At 43.8% G+C, this 12,636-nt stretch overlaps 1 non-coding gene across 1 annotated transcript; it reads right to left on the bottom strand.

The window, feature by feature from the left end:
- Positions 1-11,567: 11,567 nt before the first annotated feature.
- On the bottom strand, positions 11,568-11,669 carry LOC126004594 (U6 spliceosomal RNA). The gene has a single exon (XR_007493864.1). It is a non-coding gene; the product is annotated as a U6 spliceosomal RNA (small nuclear RNA).
- Between the last annotated feature and the right edge of the window lie 967 nt (positions 11,670-12,636).

Genomic DNA, 12,636 nt, shown 5'->3' with positions numbered 1-12,636 from the left:
AGCCACCGAAGTTGGCTGGGTAATCCTCCTCCGTCATCAAATGAATTAAAATTTTAAAAATGATAAAAAGGGGGCCGGAGCTGTAGGCCGGTAGGGTGTTTGCCTTGCATCTATCCAGCTGACCCAGGAAGGATGGTAGTTAGAATCCGGGTTCCATATGGTCCTCCGAGCCTGCCTGGAGCAATTTCAGAGCATATAGCCAGGAGTAACTCCTCCAAAAACTTAAAAAATAGGTCCATCAGGTTTTACACGGCATTCTATCAATAGAGACTGCTTACACTATGGAGAAAACTTGTCCTTCAAATGGAAGTTACACAGCCTTTATCTAAAATGAAGCTTACAGGGCACTATCCAGATGTAGGGTCATCTCTATAGAAAAATGTCCTGTGAGCAAATCAGCCTTATTAGCCATGTAAACGTGACATTATCCTCTCCCCATCAGGTAAATCTCTCTGCTCTCTCCTAGCTTCCAAAGGCGCTTCCTGTCCCTGTTTAAACAGGGTTAAAGTCTGTTCTCCCAACTCTGAATCATCAATCTGAGTGGATGCCTTTTAAGCTCATATCATCACATTGATTTTTACCTTCTGAGAAACTTTGGAGGGGAGGGGTGTGGTTGGGGGACAGTGCACTGCCAGGATCCCACATGTGAAGAGCTGTCTCCCCTGCTTAAAATGTCAAAGGAATGGCAAATGTCCACATGTGCCCAGACAGTAAGGATCTAGCTTGCTTTGGGAAATAAAGAGGTTTTATGAAGAAGTACAGTGGTTCTAGGTATGGAACACCACATTTGCTTTCTCAAGGGAGCTACAGGTTAAGTCAGGTCCCAGCAGGTTACAGAGTGCTGGAAAGGGAAGCAATGCTCAATCTCGTGACACTTCCTCTCACAGACCCACTTCCCTTTTAGCCTGTCTTTCTCCTCCCTGGAAGTCTTGCCTCAGCTCCCAGAGTCTCAGCAAGTTTCTGCCTTGAAGTTTCTGCAGGCCTGGCAGTGAAGTTACCCTGAGTATCTTTCTCTACTCACTCTCCTCTTTGCCTTGACCAATGGCAGAACAACACTTAATCTGGCCCATACAAGCCTTGAACGTCATTCTTTACTTTTACTCAGTTTTTTGTTTTTTTGTTTTTTGGTTTTTGGCCCACGCCTGGTGACACGCAGGGGTTACTCCTAACTATGAGCTTAGAAATCGCTCCTGGCTTGGGAGACCATATAGGACACTGGGTGATCGAACCGTGGTCCGTCCTAGGCTACAAGACAGCCTCCCGCTTGTTCACACCACCACTCCGACCCCTTTTTCTCACTTTTTATTTTAAAAAAACCTCATTGATCTCATTCTAACAATCTTGCTGATTTTCTAGGGAAATGATGACTCAGTTTGAAATCATCTAAAAACAAAACCAGACAGAAGTACATCACAAAGAATACTTGCCTTGCATGCAGGAGACCTGAGTTTGATCCCTGGCATCTTAATATGATCCCAGAGTAGCATCAAGAGTCATTCATGAGTGCAGAGCCAGGATTAATCCCTGATCGATCGTTGTCCTGTGGGCCCACACCAGCCCCCAGAGGGGAAAACAAAACAAAACAAAACAAAACAAAACTATCCAGAAAGATTAACAGTCATATTTGGAAAAAAAAAATGCAGAACTTCATAGAAAGCTTAGGGGAATCGGGGCCAGAGAGATAGCATGGAGGTAAGGCATTTTTGACTTACATGCAGAAGGACGTGGTTCGGATTCCGGCATTCCATATAGTCCCCCGTGCATGCCAGGGGCGATTTCTGAGCGTAGAGCCAGGAGTAACCCCTGAGCGCTGCTGGGTGTGACCCAAAAACCAAAAAAACAAACAAAAACAAAACAAAACAAAACAAAAACAAGCTTAGCCTTGAAATCAATTTTTCAAGAATAATTTTTTTTTTGTGGTTTTTGGGTCACACCCGGCAGTGCTCAGGGGTTACTCCTGGCTCCATGCTCAGAAATTGCTCCTAGCAGGCAAGGGGGACCATATGGGACGCTGGGATTCGAACCGATGACCTCTTGCATGAAAGGCAAATGCCTTACCTCCATGCTATCTCTCCAGCCCCAAGAATAATTTTCAAGAAGTGTTCCTTTCACCAATCAGTGGGGCCTGTCAGGGCCCACTTTTCAGGACTGAGGACATTTTTCCAACTCATCTTCTTCTGGGTTGGTCTCCCATCAGTGGCTCTTATCAACATGTAGCTACTCTAACCCTGCACCCTCTCTATCTACTCTTCTCTGTAGGCAGGCATATCCATCTTTTTTTTTTTTTTTTTTTTTTTGGTTTTTGGGTCACATCCGGCAGCGCTCAGGGGTTACTCCTGGCTCTAAGCTCAGAAATGGCTCCTGGCAGGCTCGGGGGGGGGGGGGGGGGGGACCATATGGGATGCCGGGATTCGAACCAGCATCCTTCTGCATTTGAGGCAAACGCTGTACCTCCAAGCTCTCTCTCCAGCCCCATATCCATCTATTTTTGATGCTGCCAGACCCTACAACCACCAGATGGAATTTAGTTCAAGACAATTCTTTGTATCTGTAGCCAATCCCATCAGTACCTCACATTCAGCGCAGATATTCTCCCTACCTTGACCTTAGCTATAAATCTGCCATGAATTCCTTATGGCAATGGGACCAGATCTACATCCAGAACCTTCCCCAGGCCAACAGTGTGAAATGTCCCTATGAAGACTAATATGCTAACAAGGAACTAAAAATGAAGTGATGAGTTTTTTTAGCTGTACTTTTGTTTTTGTTCAAAACAATAATTGTATTTTTTTAAATACATTCCATGAGACTGGAATGTAGGTCTTAGATAAATAGATTTTTTTAAAGATTGTCGCAGGAACCTCACAAACAGAAAATTTTAAACTTAAAAATGGACAAATAGGGGCCCAGAGCGGTGGCACAAGTGTAGGGTGTTTGCCTTGCACATGGTAACCTAGAATGGACTGCAGTTTGATTCCCCGAGTCCCATATGGTCCCCAAGCCAGGAGCTATTTTTGAGCACATAGCCAGGAGTAACCCCTGAGCGTCACCGGGTGTGGCCCAAAAACAAACAAACAAAAAGATGGACAAATAGGGGCCAGAGAGATAGTATAGCAGTTAAGGCATTTGCCTTGCATGTGGGTGACCCAAATTCAATCCGTGATATCTCATATTGTACCCTGACTACTGCCAGGAATAATTCCTGAGTTCTGAAAGAAGAGTAATCCCCTCAGCATCTCTGAGGGCATCCTAACAAACAAACAGAAAAGGAAACTCACAAAAAAAAAAAAAAAAAGACAGCATATCTCCTATCTTTGACCACCCAATTGCTAGTAAAAAAAAAGTCCAGCCTAGTATTTTCTTTCTATTATTTTTGTTAGTTGAATTTTAGGTGTATAATATTTCCTTTTTTATTTTTTTTTATTTTAGCACCATAATTACAAACATGATTATAGTTGGGTTACAGTCACAAACAGAACATCCCCCTTCAACAGTGTAAAATTTCCCCCTCCCAATACCTCCCTCCCCCTTCCCATCCCCTGCCTATATTCAAAACAGACATTTTACTACAGTTATTTGTTTTTAAGTTCAGTAAACTGCTTTTTTTTCTTAAAGGATAAATATTAAAAAAAATACAATAGTAAAGGTGTAACAGTGGTGGCAATTGCCGTTCTTTGCATAGGCCCAGAAAAATATGGGGAAAACGGGGAAAAAATCCTTGGCCTGATTGTAAGAAGGCCTCACCCCAGAAGTTTATTGGCATAAGAACAACTCTGGAGGGGCCAGTGAGGTGGCGCTAGAGGTAAGGTGTCTGCCTTGCAAGCGCTAGCCAAGGAAGGACCGCGGTTCGATCCCCAGGCGTCCCATTTGGTCCCCCCAAGCCAGGGGCAATGTCTGAGCACTTAGCCAGGAGTAACCCCTGAGCATCAAACCAAAAAAAAAAAAAAAAAAAAGAACGACTCTGGGCTCCAGGCATACCAATCTGTCCAAACCCGAGTCATTCTCCGTGGTCCCGGGAAAACTTTTTCACACTCTAGCTGTTGTATCAGGTGCCAATATTTAAAGATTCTGGATTCTATCCATTTATTTCATCGAAGTCAGGGTGATGTGGAGCATCCTCTAGTTTCAGCACACCATTAGATGCGGAGCGATCTGCCCTGCAATGCTGAGTCGTGTGGGTGTTGAGAGCATTCTTTGGAGTAAGTCAATGCCAGAGCAGTGGTAAGTCTTCCCTAGTAGAGGTTTGCATCCTGGTAATGTTATAGACAATTGGGGTTGTTTCCATATCAGTGGTGGGCAACCTTTTTTTTTTCAACTGAGCCAAATCTAGCCAAAACCACGATTGAAATTTATTTTGAGAGCCACATTCTTCTGAGGGCAGCAGACAGAGAAAGGATGCTGCCTCAACCTGAGGCGCCACACAGAAAGTCACGCCCCCCCCCATACCACATGACCCAACTGGAGCTGTGTGGAGCTGGCCACCAGGGCTGCACACAGGGCGCGCACTGACAGAGGCTAGGAGCAGAGTCCTGACTCCTGGAGCAGCCGCCAGCACACAGAAGAGCCGCATTAAAAAGTGGAAAGAGCCGCATGTGGCTCGCGAGCATCATCTTGCCGACCACTGCCATAGATGGTATCCATTGTTCAGGGGTGTATGGGCAATGCCCATTCTTCTGAGGCCTAAGCCAAATCATTATGCCAATGTTCAGGATATAAGGCCTACTTGCATTACCAAATTTGTGTTCCCATCTCTATTAGATAAAAACTTTTTTGCATATGTATTATTTTTCCATTTTAATGTGCCTATGCAAAAGAGAAACAATGCCACAAGATATTGTTTGGTGCATCTGGGGACCGATGGATCAAGTCCAACATTCCCCGTAACTTGGTTCAAATATGAATTCTATACAGAGATACCCTCCTACCAGCATTGCTTATAAAACAGATCTCAAAGGGCAAAAAAGCAAACAAACAATCAAAATTGGGCAAAATTGTCACTATATAGGAGGATATTCAAAGAAGAGTTATAGATGTTAAGGGAATACATCTGAGACATACAAAGGAGATACACGTGTCCCTTTTATGTTTTAGTAAAAGTCGAGGGGGAGGGTGTTGTTTCCGAGACACCACTTTGGTCTGTGATTTGGCCATCTGGAGTCTGTAAACAACACACAGCACCTCATATCAGGAAATGTCTTTGACTGGGGTGTATTGGATACTGGTTATGGTAGCAAGCACAGGTACCCAGTGAAGGGAGTTGGAAGTCCATTGATGGTCCATTGATTGATAGGAACAGAGTTTTGATTTCTTCTGAGGTGGAGAGTCTACTTTTTCATTTTGGGAGCTGGCTGGCCATTAAATTTAGAGAGGATAATAATCTGCTTCATAAAGAGCGAAGAGCGCATGGAGCCATGTCCTCCTCGCGTTGCCTGCTGAAGCAGACTCCCCGAGAGGCATTTGCATTCTTAATTGCTGGAAGCTGGAAGTTCACCAGTCCCCTCCCCGCCCCCTGCAGGAACGGGGAAGCCTGGGGTATCCTTTAAATTGCTCCTCTCCAGAACCCACTTGCTGGGACCCTGAGCAGGTGGCCAGGGTTACCCCTGGTGACCAGGAGGAAGGAGAGAAAAGGCTGTGGGGGTGGCCAAGGCTATATCTTCCCCTAAGTTTGGCCAAAAAGCCTACCGCATGGAACCATGTCATCCCTGTGTTGCCTGCTGAAACTTCCGACTCCCCAAGAAGCAGCCTAGTATTTTCAATAGATGAGTGGCTCCATTGTTATGTGAGGGTTTTATGGAAGTACTGATAATCAGAATTATGGGGACACTATGAAGAAAAGTTCTAAGGAACCCTCTGAAGACAATTTTGAGAGAAATTCTGAATTCCAGAGAAGACTCATCCTGTATGGAAAGGAGCTTTATCTCTTTCTTTAATCTTTTTTTTTTTGGGGGGGGGCACACCCGGAGGTGCTCAGGGATTACTCCTGGCTATCTGCTCAGAAATAGCTCCTGGGCCCGGAGAGATAGCACAGCGTTTGCCTTGCAAGCAGCCGATCCAGGACCAAAGGTGGTTGGTTCGACCAGGTGTCCCATATGGTCCCCCGAGCCTGCCAGGAGCTATTTCTGAGCAGACAGCCAGGAGTAACCCCTGAGCAATGCTGGGTGTGGCCCAAAAACCAAAAAAAAAAAAAAAAAAAAAAAAAAAAAGAAATAGCTCCTGGCAGGTACGGGGACCATATGGGACGCCAGGATTTGAACCAACCACTTTAGGTCCTGGATCAGCTGCTTGCAAGGCAAAGCCGCTGTGCTATCTCTCCGGCCCCTCTTTCTTTAATCTTATTAGTGTGTAGTCTTGAATAATAAATTGATTTCCTTATTTTTGGGTGATGGTTAAAATTACATGAACTAGCTTATTTAATGACTAAAAGTAAAAGATTACTCCCCATTTCTCCTCTCTCTTTGTCCATCCAATACTTCTCACCATGAACCTACAGCCCATCTTTAGTGGTATTGATTCATTCCTTACCATACTCAAAAGCTAAAAATAAGCCTTGTGGTTCTCCTGCTCACATATAGTCAACATCTCAATATTCACCTGCCTTTATCTGGGAAGTTTCTTCATCTAAACAATCTGTTGTGTGCCAGGCTCTGTCATTAGCACAGAAGAAACTGTTATTAAAAATAAAACATCAGTTATTTAAAAAAAAAAAAAAACCATGAAAGAAAGTACAGCAGGGAGAGCTCTTGCCTTGCTAACCTGAGTTCAATTCCCAACAAACCATATGGTCCCCCAAGCAGCTAAGTGCAGAGTCAGGAGTAATCCCTGAGTATCACTGGGCATGCCCCCTAAAAATCCAGAATACAAAGCAACAACAACACGTCCAGAGAAATAGTTCAGCAGGCTAGAATGCCTGTTTTGCATGCAGGAGAATGGGGCTCAGTGTCCAGCACCAAATGGTATCCCTGATAACCACAAGGTTGTAAACCCAAAATAACAAAAATAAAACAAGATAAGAATACACTCTGTACATTCAGAACATGCAGTCTGATTAAGTGAGGTGACACAACAGAACTCTAAACATTAAGGGAAAAGGAAGTAAGTGGTAGCAGGAAGATGATTTCTGTCAGGAAAGCTTTTGCAGAGTGTGTGTCTCAGAAGTCAGCCTAAACTATTTTTGAAAATTAGGGCCAGGGCCGGAGTGGTGGCTCAAGCAGTAGGGCATTTGCCTCGCACACAATAACTTAGGACGAACCCGGTTCGATCCCCTGTGTCCCATATGGTCCCCAAGCCAAGAGCAATTTCTGAGCGCATAGACAGGAATAACCTCTGAGTGTCACCAGGTGTGCCCCCTCAAAAAAAAGGGGGGGGGGAGAAAATTGGGGCTAGAGAGATAGCATAGCGGTAGGGCATTTGCCTTGCATTCTGCCGACCCAGGAGGGACCTGGTTTGAATCCTGGCATCCCATATGGTCCCCCAGCCTGCCAGGGGCAATTTCTGAGTGCAGAGCTAGGAGTAATCCATGAGCACTACTGGGTATGGCCCAAAAACTAATCAATCAATCAATAAATAAAGTTAAAAAAAGAAAGTTATTGGGGCCGGAGAGATAACATGGAGGTAAGGCATTTGCCTTTCATGCAGAAGGATGATGATTCGAATCCTGGCATCCCATATGGTCCCCTGTGCCTGCCAGGGGCGATTTCTGAGATAGCACAGTGGTAGAGTGTTTGCCTTGCATGCAGCTGACCCAGGAGGGACCCGGTTTTATTCCAGGCATCCCAGATGGTCCCCCAGCCTGCCATGGTCAATTTCTGAGTGCAGAACTAGGAGTGACCCAGAACACCGATGGTTATAAAAAGGGTCATGAATGAGTTAAAAAGTTTAAAGTCTCTGCATACACCCGGAAAGCCCCCAAAAGGTTAAGGTGACTGCAACTGAAAATTCACTGAACCTGTACAGCCTGTTATTGTATCTATGATAAATGTTCCAAATGTTCCCTGAAATGTAAAAGTCACTAAACTTCCTGAAATCAACGGTCATGCTGTGTTCTGTACATTTTCCATTGTACTGGAGTATTATAAAAGAACTGTTGGTTTTGTGAACAGGGCTCCCAGCCTCTAGCCCATGCATGCTCATGCATGCATGTATGCTTGAACAATAAACCCCTTGCTTTGGCATGAACTTCGAGTCTTGGTGTCGTTGAACAGCTCTCTGGTCCTTTCAGTTATGGCACAGAAACCAATCAATCAAAATAAATATACTTTAAAAAAAAAACCTTTGCATGTACTTACAAACTCTGAATGATACATTACATAAATAAAGTAAAATGTAATATTCCTAAAATATAATTAATTCTTTTTTTTTTTTTTTTTGAGCTACTCACACAAATGCTCAGGTTTAATTTCTGGTTCTTCAGTCAGGTATCAGTCCTATTGTCTCAGGGGAACCATTTGAATTGCCAAGGATTGAACCTAGGTCAGCAGCATACAAGGAAAGCACCTTCCCCATTATATAATCTGTCTGTCCCTCCTATAATTACTTTCTGCAAATTTTTTTGTTTGTTTTTGGTTTTGAGTCACACCTGGCAGCACTCAGGGGTTACTCTTGGCTCTACACAGAAATCTCTCCTGGAGGGCTCAGAGAACCATATGAGATGCTGGGATTCAAACCACCGACTTCTGCATGCAAGGCAAATGCCTTTCCTCTATGCTATTTCTCCGGCCCCCCTATAATCACTTCTTTTAAAAATATTCTTTCACAGTGGGCTAAGGGTTCAGGTATAGGAAGAATGCTGAGAACTTTGATGGGGAGAGGTCAACAATGGTGGTGGAATGGCCCTAATTCACTGTCACTGTATGCCTGAAATTCAACTATGAAGGACTTTGTAAATCACAATGGTTTCAATAAAAATTTTTTAAAATATATTCTTTCAATAACATTATTCATAGTCTATAATTTAAATTGTGTGTGGTAGGGCAATGGTTCAGAAGGTCCTAAATTCATCCCTGGCAGTACATGCCTCCCCACCTCACCATAAAGAGTACATGGGCATAGCTGGATACAGCTGGGGAAAAAATAAATAATAATGAAATTATTTTTCTAATGTATTTACAAAAAATCTATCTCATTCTCTCCCATATTATTAATACTATTTTCTATTCTGAACTTTTATGTTATTTTTTTTGTTTGTTTTTTTGTTTTTGGGCCACACCCGGTAGCACTCAGGGGTTACTCCTGGCTATGCACTCAGAAGTTGCTCCTGGCTTGGGGGACCATATGGGACGCCGGGGGATCGAACCACGGTCCGTCCAAGGCTAGCGCAGGCAAGTCAGGCACCTTACCTCTAGCGCCACCGCCCGGCCCCACTTTTATGTTATTTAAACATTCATTTATTTATTTAGATTTTTGGGCCACACCTGGCAGTGCTCAGGGGTTATTCCTGGCTCTGTGCTCAGAAATCGCTCCTGGAAGCTTGGGGGACCATGTGGAATGACTGGAATGGAAACCCAAGTCTGTCCCGGGTCAGCTGCGTGCAAGGAAAACACCCTACCACTGTGCTATTGCTCTGGTCCCCTAGTCTCAACTTTTAACTATTTGTTCCCCACCCCTGGGAACAATTCTGTCTTAAGCCAGAATTTTTTTTTCAGAATTTTATTTTTTTAATTTAGTTGACTTACTTTAAAATGTTCACCATGCCTCGAGTGGTGCAGCAAGGGTGTTGCCTCCTCAGTCTGATACTCAGAGGTGGCTCCATGGGGGTGTCAGGAATTGAACTCAGGGACTCATAGATGCAAAGGCAAGTGCATGTACAACCGCTGAGTCACATCCTGGGTCAATAGAATACCTTTTTTTTTTTTTTTTTTTTTTTGGTTTTGTTTTTTTTTGGTTTTTGGGTCACACCCGGCAGCGCTCAGGGGTTACTCCTGGTTCTATGCTCAGAAATCGCTCCTGGCAGGCTTGGGGAACCATATGGGATGCCAGGATTCGAACCACCGTCCAAACCACCGTCCTTCAGCATCTAAGGCAAACGACCTGCCTCTGTGCTATCTCTCTGGCTCCATAGAATACCTTTTTAAAAGGTATTTTTCAGATGGGCTCTGTTCCACGGAAGATAATGATTCATGATCATTATGTTTCTCTCTCCCCTGCCCCCCTCCCTCCATCCATCCATCCCTCCCTCTTTTCCTTCCTTCCTTCCTTCCTTCCTTCCTTCCTTCCTTCCTTCCTTCCTTCCTTCCTTCCTTCCTTCCTTCCTCCCTCCCTCCCTCCCTCCCTCCCTCCCTTTCATTCTTTTTCCCACATCTGGCAATGCTGGGAGTTGCTTCCATCTATATTTAGAAATCACTTCCATTGGTGATCAGAGTCCCATGCAAGTCAAGAGATCAAATCCCGGCCCCGAGAGATAGCACAGTGGCGTTTGCCTTGCAAGCAGCCGATCCAGGACCAAAGGTGGTTGGTTCGAATCCCGGTGTCCCACATGGTCCCCCATGCCTGCCAGGAGCTATTTCTGAGCAGACAGCCAGGAGTAACCCCTGAGCGCTGCCGGGTGTGGCCCAAAAACAAAACAAACAAAAAAAAAAGAGATCAAATTCCCAGCCTCCTACAATCAAGACAAGAGCTTGTTTCTTGCACAGATCTCTGAGCCTCTCCTCTTATGACAACTAGAAAATTCATGCAAGCTATTTGCATGCATACTATTCATGCATGCTATTCATGCAAGCTATTTTAAAATTCACAAGCTATTTGGTGGGGGTAGAACACAATGTTTGAACCTAGGGGAAACTTTTCCTTGTGCTGGTAAGTGCAGACACTTAGTCTATGTGTATCTTTCCATCTCCTAAGTGTTGTTTTGGTGGAAAGCCGTAGTGCTTCACAGACAGGCGTTCCTGGAATGTGGGTGGCTTCCCCTCAAACCCAATATTTTCCTTCACTCCATCAGTGGAAATGAGAAGTACTCAAGTCTGTGCTGGGAGGAGCCCCCTGAAAAGGATCCCAGCCACTTACATTCCCATAATAATGCTAAAAGCAAGCAGTAAACAGAAAGTGGACAAGGCATATAATCTGAAACATTGTTTTTGCTTCCTCTTTCTTAGAACAAACCTTCAGATCATCAACTAACAGTATAACATTTAAAACAGTTTCAACAGAGAATATAAACATTAAACAACAGCATTTTTAAAGTTTTTTAAAGAACAGATTGAGTTTCTGCTTTAGTTATCAGGGTTTTTTTGTTTGTTTGGTTAGTTGGGTTTTTTTTGAGTCACACCCAGTAGCACTCAGGGGTTACTCCTGGCTCTAAGCTCAGAAATCGTTCCTGGCAGGCTCGGGTTGGTTGGGTTTTTTTGGGTCACACCCAGTAGCACTCAGGGGTTACTCCTGGCTCTAAGCTCAGAAATCGTTCCTGGCAGGCTCGGGGGACCATATGGGATGTCTGGATTCGAACCACCGTCCTTCTGCATGGAAGGCAAGCGACTACCTCCATGCTATCTCTCTGGCCCTCTAGTTATCAGTTTTATTCATAAAGAGAACACCAGCTAACCAACCTTTTTTTCTTTTCTTTTTCTTTTTTTATTTTTAATATGGAACACTTTACGAATTTGCATGTCATCCTTGCGCAGGGGCCATGCTAATCTTCTCTGTATCATTCCAATTTTAATTTAATTTGCTGAAGCAAATCTAACCTCCCTTCTTAATCACATAGTATTTATAATCAGTCTTCCCAGACAAAGCAAATAACCTGGGTAGTAAAATAATCGGCAAAGGAACAAAAGGCAAACTAACTTATCTCTAAGTGATTTCAGACTAAGTTTACTGGAGCTGACCTGCATCTGACTAATGTCTCCACCTGAAAACACACACACACACACACACACACACACACACACACGAGTTGGCCATCTATTTATAAATTTTTATAGGTTTTTTCAAAATAAATATTTAAGCACCATGATTACAGGCATGTTTGTAGTTGGGTTACAGTCATAAACAGAATATTCCCCTTCACCAGTGCAACATTCCCACCACCAATGCTCCCCTCCCCTGCCCCTGCCTTACTTGCGACAGGCATTCTACTTCTCTCAGTCTTTAACATTGTCAAGCAAGTTGTTAGTGTAGTTATTCCCCTAACAGCGTTCACCACTCTTTGTGGTGAGCTTCAAATTGTGAGCCAGTCCTTCCAGCCCTTCCAGCCCTTAACTCTATTGTCTCTGGGCCTTATTACAATAATGTCTTTAATTTTTCTTAAAAACCAGAGTTAAGTGAGACTGTTCTGTGTCTATCTCTCTCCCTCTGACTTATTTCACTCAGCATAATAGCTCCATGTACTTCCATGTATAGGAAAATTTTATGACTTCATCTCTCCTGACGGCTGCATAATATAATATTCCATTCTATATATGTACCATAGTTTCTTTAGTCATTCATCTGCTGAAGGGCATCTTGGTTTTTTTCAGAGTCTGGCTATTGTAAATAGTGCTGCAATGAATATAGGTGTGAAGAAGGATTTTTGAATTGTATTTTTGCGTTCCTAGGGTATATTCCTAGAAGTGGTATAGCTGGATCATATGGGAGCTCGGTTTCCAGTTTTTTGAGAAATCTCCATATTGTTTTTCATAAAGGCTGGACTAGATGGCATTCCCACCA

Source organism: Suncus etruscus, chromosome 3 (genome assembly GCF_024139225.1).
Source record: "Suncus etruscus isolate mSunEtr1 chromosome 3, mSunEtr1.pri.cur, whole genome shotgun sequence".
In the NCBI taxonomy this organism is placed as follows: Eukaryota; Metazoa; Chordata; class Mammalia; order Eulipotyphla; family Soricidae; genus Suncus; species Suncus etruscus.
The sequence above is the reverse complement of the archived record's forward strand: the minus strand, read 5'-3'. Positions and strand labels throughout refer to the sequence as shown.